At 36.4% G+C, this 10106-nt stretch overlaps 1 long non-coding RNA gene across 1 annotated transcript; it reads left to right on the plus strand.

The window, feature by feature from the left end:
* The first annotated feature begins 659 nt into the window (after positions 1-659).
* On the plus strand, positions 660-3067 carry LOC129349997 (uncharacterized). The gene is made up of 3 exons (XR_008603181.1): positions 660-777; positions 1406-1564; positions 2382-3067. It is a non-coding gene; the product is annotated as an uncharacterized LOC129349997 (long non-coding RNA).
* Positions 3068-10106: the final 7039 nt, after the last annotated feature.

Consider the following 10106-nt stretch of genomic DNA (forward strand, 5'->3'; position numbering starts at 1 on the left):
CAGTCTGCAGTTTTTCTCCACCTTTCTTTCCAGCTGTAGCAGCTGTGTTACTTTAATGCTGTAGTAGATGTTTAAATTACTCGTATTGGTTTAGGTTTACAAATTGTCCTTTTTGTGAAAAGTATGCAGCTGTAGATCTGTAGATGTTTGTGATAGCTGGTAGTCTATAACCAGGTTCAGAAACCCTGGATAGACAGTTTGATAACCTGCGTCCTGTGACTGCTCAACCTGACAACAGTTGTTAAGTTAAGCGAAACCAGATAACAAAAAGATATATCCTCTGCACTGTTCCCTCTAAGCTGCGCGCGTGCGCAATTGCGCACTGCTGACACGGTCTCCGCGCACAGAAAATCTGCTGCGCACAAAACAAAAATCCAACCTAAATTGTAAATAAATAAACACGTAACAATTCATTCTGTGCTATTTTTCAATGTGAGTCAGCGAGTGACCGGTGACTGGCTGCTGCAGCCAATAATGCGATTCACATACGTATTTACCATAGACTGTATATAATGGTATTTACGCAGCTAATCAACGTCAGGTGTCCTTATGTGCAGCTACCGTTGTTCTCATAGATATGAATGAGTAGATAGGACACGCCCCTTTGAGCTGCATACTATGGCGAGGCTAAGCTAGTGGGGGAAAAGTTTCAGTGCGTTCCGTTGATGTAGACGGCGTGAAAACGGAAACAACAAGTATGCCGGCTCACTGTGCTGCATACAATTACACACTACGTCGTACGATTGAGACAAGGAAACTTGGAATGATTTTTCATAGGTAAGAATAGTTTTTGGCTCTTTTTTCATTATGAAATCTTGTTGAGAGCTTCCAGTCTATGAGAGCTAACTAGTTAGCCACTAGCAAAACACTAAGGCGAGCTAGCAGCTTGACAACCAAATGCCAGACGATTAATAGTAGCTGTAGTATAGTTGTACAAGCAGTAGTAGTAATACTAAAAGTACAAGCAGCAGTTGTAGTATAAACAGCTGTTAGAGTTGTAGAAGTAGTATCAGCATTTGTAATAGTATTACAAGTTGTAGTAGCAGTGCCAGTATCAGCAGCAGTAGTGTGTACTACCACTACTACTAGTAGTAGTCACATTGCTATTACTACCACCAATACAACCAATAGTACTTATAAAGCCTAACTCATGTATATCCAGATTAACATCTATGTTCTTCCTCCAAACCCATTTTATGATTGGGATTACAGGCAGTTCTTTAGGACTGCTCTCAAATAATTGAAATGTTACTAAACAAGGTTATACTTATCAAATTAAATAGCTCTGGTCTCCAGTATATTGGCGAATTCGGTTCTTTGTACTTAATTTATTAGCATGATTTCTTTTTAATATGTTGTGTACAGACTTAATTACTTCTCTGTCTACTTTTCTTACTCCATGAAGGTTTCCCAGAGACTATGGGTTGAGGAGGAATTGGAAGTTTGTCGGCTTAGACCTGGTGTCATTCCATCAGTGTTAAACTTCCCGGCTCATCTTGGAAGAGTACGTGCCAGAAAGACCACGACCAAGCAGCCTTGAGATCTTAGACAGCGTCTCCCTCAGGTGGGTGTCGACGGTGTTCACAGTCAGGTCTGTGGTAATCCCGTCAAAAAACAAAACAGAAAAAAATCTAGATTATAAATCAACATGTAACCAAAGCACTCTGTGTATAACGCCATAGTATAGGATGTAGTTCAGAAAATGTCAAAGTATAGTATGCTTTACTCAAGAATAACATAGTATGGCCTGTAGTTCATAGTACAGCATGTTGGCAAGAAAAAAAAACAAAACATAGCTTATTATGTGGTTCAAAAAGCGCAAAATGATGGGATGTTGCCTAAAATTGTCATGTATGATATGTGGTTCAAAAAATGTCATAGTGCAGTATATTGTCTAAATAGTATGTAATTCAAGAAAACATCAGAGTATAATATGTCATCTAAAAATGCCATAGAATAATAATTTCATTGCACAAGTAAAAGTATAGTAACTTTTAAAACTGTTCAAATTCTTATATGTTGCTAAAAAAAAACAAAAAAAACAAAACTGTCAGTAGGTGAGGACCAACACCAAACAGTCCAAACGCTGGTTTCCAGAGGGTTAGACAAGAATTTATTTCAAAGAGTAAGTTTACAACAACACAACATGTGAGTGGGTTAAAAACAAATGGGTGTTAGTAAAATAAAAATAAATCAACAGAACTAAAAGTGAACTTCATGTTGACATTGATGGACATTCCAACCAGGAACAAAGTAAAAGATAATCAATATGAAAAAAAACTCTTCCTGTTCACCTCTTAAAACCCCAAAACACACCACAGTAGCACCCTAAAGTAAAACTACTAATGGGTTTCCTGTTCTCCTTTCTGAACAATTCAAAGGTCCCTCTCTATCTCCCCACACATCCACCAACCACTGGAACACATCTCCAAAGTTCTGCCGGGCCAGCTCAGCTTCCCCTCAGAAGAAGTGCCGCCACCTGCCAGATGAAGGAGCCTTTTGAGAGGCAGCTGGCATCGTGATTGGACTGTACTTTGGTCTGTTCCAATCCAACTTCAGCTCCAGAGACGGCAGGCGGGACGAGTCAACGGAGGCCGGGTGGACGAAGGCATGCAGCTGAGTACAATCCAGAAAACAACAGAGGAGGAGTGCAGCTGTCCAGGGCCAGAACAACCAGAGTAGCATCATATGTCTCTTAGAAAACATCATAGTATAGCCTTTGGTATGAAAAAATGCCATCATATACATCATATATTGTACAAATAACAAGTCAAAGCAAAGAGACATACATTGTAGAATTGTAGTAATTGTGGGCTGACTGATTTACTGATTATCAGTATTTTATTTTTTACTGATTTACGGTAATAAATACATTTTTTTTTTTTTGTCGGCTTTGTTGGATAGGCACAGTGAGAGAGAGACAGGAAACAGGGGAGAAGAGTCGGGGAAGACATGCAGCAAAGGGCCGCGAGCGGGAATCGAACCCGGGCCAGCTGCGTCGGGGACCAGCCCCTGTACATGGGTCGCCCGCTCAACGCGTTGAGCTATACGGGCGCCCGTAATAAATACATTTAAAAATATCGCTACTTTGGCTCTGAACCTTTATCTACCTGTGGTCGCTCTGTCTTCTGGAGTGATTTGATTGGTTATACGTCACAAATAAAACTCCTTTAACTTAACATCTGTAAATAAAACAAAAACATATCAACAAAGTTTCCTGTTAGAGTTCGTGTTCTTCTAAGTTTAACTCAAGATTTTAAATACTTTCATTTACTGCAAATGAATATCTACTCCAAATGTCTCACTAATAATCATCATCAGCCTTAAAAACCCACAAAACACCCCTCTATACTCGACCACACTTAGTACAGTCTGGTTCCCCCTTCTATAAATCTGCTTGGAATCGTCCACTTCCTGTTTGTCAAAGTGACCTTCTACCTGGACAGGTTTTGTTGGAGCTCATGCAGCAAACATTTTGGGTAACTGCACTTTAATGTGGATGGGTGACACTGAATTAGAGTCTGTTTTATTGAGACTGAGTTAAGATGTGTAGCTCTGTCATTAAATAGTAAATTATTTCTCAGAATTCACAGAAGAAAGTCTGAAATGTTTGCTAGGTTAGCGTCCCACATGTTCTTTGGCTCAGCTAAAGCTAACTCTCTCCAACTTCTGGATCTCTTGAGTTGCTTGTTGTTAAAATATCTTGCTGTAGGTGCTGAAGCTCAGAAAGTCTGAGATGTTTGTTCAAAATAAGCTCATTCTCAAGTCTTATCTGAACTCTTTTGTTTGAACTTTCCCTAAACTTAAGAGTTAATGACAGAGCAGCACATCCAGACTCAGTCTCATTTATGTAGAGATTCAACTTCAGTGTCATTCATTGATGTTAAAGTGCAGTTTTTCAAATGTTTGTTGCACATGCTCCCGACCAAACTAGTTCAGGTGGAAGATGATGTGAAGAGAAAGCTCCAGAGGATGAATATCACACATTTACGTTGGAAATAAATGTCCTTTAATTAGACATTGTCATGCAAAAATTGGATTTTCCTTTAATGATGTTCAAATCTTTGTTGAGTGTTTTGTTGATGTTGGTTTCTAAATGTTTTCTGACACTCGGCCCCAAAGATTAAAACCTTCTACGGCTCACAAGCTGCAACAATTCACACATTATCAACTATCTTTCTGACTAAACTAAGATAAAAAGTGAAAAACTGCCTGATTCCTGCATCATGAATGTAAATCTTTTTGGTTTTTATGACAGTAAACTGAATATATTTGGGTTTGACATTTTATAAAACAAAACAAGAAATAAATTACTGGCGAAAACAATCAACAGATTAATGGACAAAGAAAATGTGTTTTCCAACATATATGGCTGAATTACTCCAACATTACAAGATACATACAATTTTAATTCAATTTTATTTATATAACACCAATTACAGGTCAAATTGTCTCAAGACACTTTATTTTTATATTTTTTGTCACATTTAAAATATGACATAGTAAGAAATTTAAACCTCTTGACTAATCCAATTAATTGCTTGGTTTTTAAGAGACTAATCGACAACTAAAATAACTTTCTCCACTAAAACTGATAAACATGAGGTCAAATAGAAGGAACAGTTTTAAATACTGCAGTCCCACGATGACAAGAATAAAGTTTGTCAACAAAAACTAAATCTGCTGGTGGATTCCTTTAAAATCCTAATAAATGATAATAAAGTGTGATACTAAAGGTTTGTGGTGCTAAAAATGTCAAAGTAAAGATATCAAGTTGAACATCTGGATGGAGGTTGATAAAAGTTGACCTTTCATTTCTCTGGAGCCGACTCCATGGATTTTATGGATGGTGGTTAAAGACCTGCTCTTCTAGTCGTCTTCCTTCTAGTCACTGTAAAAAGTCAGTCCATCCTGACCGACTTCAACATCTCTTCATGACAGCTTGTTCTGCCTCCAACCTGGTGGAAACTCCAGAAACTCGGGAAAACCCATGGAGACTCGAAGAACTCGTCGGGCGGGGGAAGGTGTGGTGGGTGGTGGGGGGAGGTGGGGGAGTAGAGGGGGGAGGCCGCCACCCACCTCCCTGCCCACTCTCCGCCCTGACTCCACCCAGACTCCGCCTTGGCTCCACCCATGTGGTCACTTCAGAAACTACGATGTCAAAGGGACGACGAATTTATTTCTTTTTATCTGATCTGTAGCTCAGTGAGTTAAGGATTTGCCTATGGAGCTGCAGGTCGCTGGTTCAAGACCCGACCCTTCTTAAATTTTTATCAAAATCCTGACAAAGACAAAGAAAGAAAAGTGCCGGTGGTGGGTCTTGAACCTGCGACCCTCCGCTCTGTAGTCTCTCCTCTTATCCTCCTGAGCTACTCGCTCAGATACTAATTCTTCTTTTTTTTGCGCATTTATCATCTATTTTTTGTCGTTTTTGAGTTTTTTTTTTAACTTGAGTCTCGACTCGACCGTTTTTTTCAGGAGGTTGGACTTCAGCCTTTGTGCTGGAGGGTTGAACCCTCAGTTCCAAGACTTTCCAAGCCTCCAGACCTCCCGAGTCCTCAGGACCTGAGCTTTCACACAGTCTGAGGGCTGAAATTTTCTAAGTCCCACAGTAGTTCTCTGTTAGTTTGAACCTTCAGACAGTCTGAGGGCTGAAATTTTCTAAGTCCCACAGTACTTCTCTGTTAGATTTAACTTTCAGACAGTCCAAGGACTGATATCTTCTAAGTTCCTGAGTAGTTCTCTGTGAGTTTGAACCTTTAGACAGTCTGAGGACTGAAGTTTTAAAAGTTTCTCAGTACTTCTCTGTTAGTTTGAACTCTCTGGTTAACAGAAGCCTTAAAACTTGTGACCGTGAGTCTTGATTTCACATTTAGACCATCCATCTGAGTTCTTCTCAGACCTTCACCTGTGGATTTTTTAGAAATCCTGAACAAACTTTGATTCTCTTCACTGAACAGTAAAGTTTGTGGAGATCAGAAGGTAACATTAGTTTGATCCATGCCTTCAACTACTAGTAGACTTTATCTGGAAAGCAGTTTTCTGAAATGAGTTCTTAGTAAATCTATCCACAATCAAACCAAGAACATAGAAAGAGGAAATGTTTGAAGAAACAACTTGATGTTTTCATTTCAGACTAGAAAACGCTTTAAGACCTTTATCTGTTATTGCTCTTTTTGATCGTTTTATTGACTCTTCTGTTTAATTTGATCTTCTAAAGTCTAACTGGTGTCTTTTCAAATGTTTTGTCTTTAGTTTGATTCTTCTTAAACGTTTAGTTTTGCTTTTTTTTCACCTTTTATTTGTTTCTAATGTCTGATTTGATTTCCAAATGTTTTGTCTTTTTAATGTTTGTTTTTTCAAATGTTTTGTCTTTTTAATGTTTGTTTTTTCAAATGTTTTATCGGCTTCTTTGAGTTTTTTTTCCTTTCCCAATATTTAATGTTTCAATTAGATCTTTAAGGTTTTTCTTTTTAAATGTTTTACCACCTTTTAATGTTTAATTTTCTTTTTAAATGCTTCATTGTATTTTCTGTTTAATTCCTATTTGAAGTTTTATTGTCTTTAAGATGTAATTTTCTAATTAAACATTACATTTTTTAATTAAATGTTTTGTCTTTTTAAAGGTTTAATAATCTAATTAAATGTTTTGCATTTTTAAAAATGTTTAATATTCTTCTTGTTTAATTGTATTTTTTAAAAGTTTAATTATGGAAAATATTTTATCTGTAATTTTTAATATTTGTATTTTAAAAATTTTGTTTAATTTCATGACGTATTGTATCTTGTTGAATTATCTAATTCAATATTTTGTCTGTTTAATAGAGTTAAACATTAAATACAATTAAATTATATTAAACAGACAAAATATTGAATTAGATAATTCAACAAGATACAATACATGTCATTATGAAATTAAACAAAATTTTTAAAATACAAATATTAGAAATTACAGATAAAATATTTTCCATAATTAAACATTTAAAAAATACAATTAAACAAGAAGAATATTAAACATTTTAAAAAATGCAAAACATTTAATTAGATTATTAAACCTTTAAAAAGACAAAACATTTAATTAAAAAATTTAATGTTCCATTAGAAAATTACATCTTAAATTTCTTAAACCTTTTTAATAATAAAACTTTTAAAAAGTTTTATTGTATTAAATCTTTTTTCCTTTGATTTAATTGTTTTTTGTTATGTAGTTTATTTCTTTAATCTTCTTTTTCTGTCAAGATTTTAACCCCAACCTTAAAAATGAAATAAACCCTTAAATCACAATGAAAATACTTCTGTTGTCACAATCATGAGTTAGTCAATTATTCATTTTATCAGTTCAACTTTATTTGTTTAGCACCTTTTACACAGATGACAAAACTAAACAAGCAAAGAGAAAAAAAAACTATGCTAAAACTATGATTAAAACTCAAACATTTAAAAAAAAAAAAAAAAAAAAAAAAAAACTTAACATGGTAATAAAATATGTTGTGTCCAGGGGATGGAGGGAGTTTATTGAAGTCTTCTTGGGCTCACATGGGAAATCATTTAAAATATAAACTTGATATTCAGTCTAAGGAAATCGCAGAGCAACAGAAGAACCAACAATATCTCCTGTTTTCTCCTTTAATGAGTCGACTCTTCTTGTGCTTTCAGACCAAAGAACTACAGACTCTTCACAACCTGCTCTGAAGCTCACCTTCTCCTGCTCAAACCGCTGATAAATGTTTCTGCTGCTCTAAAGTCTGGTCTCCAGAACTTCCTAAAAACTCTCAAAGTCTCTTCTGCTGCAGGTTGCTTTGTAGAACTGTTCCAGAAAACCTCACTAAACCACATGGAGGGGCCTCAAGATAGTCGTCCAAATGAAACCGTACAAAAACCAAATTAGCACAACCCAAACACTAAAGTCTCCTGCAGCCTACCAGAGAACCTCTGAGAACAGAGAATCAGGACAGGAACTCTTACCTTCTGGACAACCAACGTTGGTTCACAAACAAGAATACAGAATGTGTCAGACCAAAAACCTCTAAAGACTCACTACAGCCAAGATAAAGACACAACTCAGCTGCACCAAATCCACTAATCACTGCACACATTAGCACCATGTGCTAACTGTGGCTAAAGAACCACATTTACCAAGACAACTATCCAGTACAAAGCTCTAAAACACACCAAGAAACACATTAAAGACGATTTTACTGCTGGAAGCTGCAAGCCAACGCCTAAATAACAAACTAAAGCAATGGAGCCAAACCCAGTTCTGTGGTGAAGAGAAGCAGAGGAAATGTTTGTCTGCAGCTAAATAAAGCAGGAAGACACTGAGCTGCTCAGGTGTTCCTGATAACACCAAGCAGCCACCTGGACAGCCAATAGGAACACAGCCACCTGGACAGCCAATAGGAACACAGCTTACTGGAAGTCCAGAGGGCTGGGTTAGTGAAGGAAATTTAATTTAAAGTTGAAGCAGAAAGTTAACAAAGAAAGTTGAAAACCACCTTCTGATACCTGAAATCTCTGAGTTTTCACACAAAGAACACCTGAACATGTCAAACTGGTTCCATAGTAGAACCCTCATTGTAAAAACGTCATAGTATGGTGTGTTGCTCAAAAAACATTAGGACCCAGCTGTCAGGGGACAAACATGTAAGAAACATGAGAACAGAGAGAACCCAACCAGTAGGTCACAGTTTATCATCCCCCAGTCATCTCCTGAAGTCCATATGGTGAGAGACATCAGTATCTGGTTGTTAATTTACCAGAGGATGCTTATAATCATGCTGATGTGGTCTGTACTCTACTGTATTTTAGTGACTCAATAAATGCCTAAGTTGTTTTTTTAAATGCTTTTTAGTTTTTAATGAACATTTAACAGCCTATATGTAATCAATAAATGGCCTTTGCCTATTTTAAGAAAAATTCACTCAGAACTCTGATATGTTAACAGTACTAAATAAATCAATAAATACATACATACACACAAAAATAAGTTAATACATTAACTGTGTTAAGATAAGATTTAGATTTTTAAAAAAGTTGTTTATGTTTTTGCAGAATCCAGTATTGCTCACTGGTTGGTCATTACATTTTGTTAGTTTGATTTCACTGTTTAAAATGACGCCACCTCTTTTCAGACAGAACCTGTGATAATAAAACAATACAAAATTTTTAGTTCCGTGTTAATAAAGCACTTAAAGCTTTAAGTATGGCTAAATGCTTTTTTCAAAATTAAATATATCACTCCTTAGGTGGTAGTGGCCCCAAGTTCAGTAAAGTTGGAAAGATATTCACAGATTTGGACTTCCAGCATCAATAACTCATTAGATATAGGTTGTCAAAACATAAACGGTGCCTCTTTCCCATTGTTGCAAGGCAGACAATGTGCTACAAGCCCAGTTTTATCAAAAGTAGCTGTCTTTCAAGCTACAGGAATAACATTGGTGTCTATGGAGTGAACAGGGTCCGTCTGCAATTTGCAAAACCACTGCAACAGTAAAGAGAGACAAATATTCAATAACTTCACTCTTATACATTGTAGTGTCACTAAAATCACTGCAGCCTTCAACTGGCTCCTGTTGACAAAGTGTTTTAACAGAAATGTAAATGCTGTAATTTGATTCTTTTAATGAACCATGTAACTTGAATGGATGTGATGCTGGTGTGACCACAGTGTACACGTCTGATGTTGCTCACAGTGGTCCAAGGGACGCTCAGGGAGTTTGTGTGTTTGCTCACACTCATGAAAAATTACAGGGAACATTCTGTATGTTGAAGTCCATAGTACAGCCCTCTGAACTCATACAGATATAAACTCTAAGGTCATCCCTTGACAAAGACGTGTTATATAATCAAGTGTCTTTCAGATGTAAATAAGATCTTTTAAAATGATGTCCCAAGGAAGAATGAATCCTTGGGAATGAAAGCTTCTTTGGCAGTGACAAAGTGCTTTCTAAAATAAATAAAGTTCCATATAGCACTTGAGAAGTCAAAGCAGGGATATAAAAAGCTATATAAGGACATATTTGGCTGTCTAATTGTAACTAATAGTTTCTCTTTTGCTTTTTTATCATGCCTTGGTCCATTAGAGAGATCCCTTTCAGATATGTATT

The sequence above is a fragment of the Amphiprion ocellaris genome, chromosome 11 (genome assembly GCF_022539595.1).
Source record: "Amphiprion ocellaris isolate individual 3 ecotype Okinawa chromosome 11, ASM2253959v1, whole genome shotgun sequence".
In the NCBI taxonomy this organism is placed as follows: domain Eukaryota; kingdom Metazoa; phylum Chordata; class Actinopteri; family Pomacentridae; genus Amphiprion; species Amphiprion ocellaris.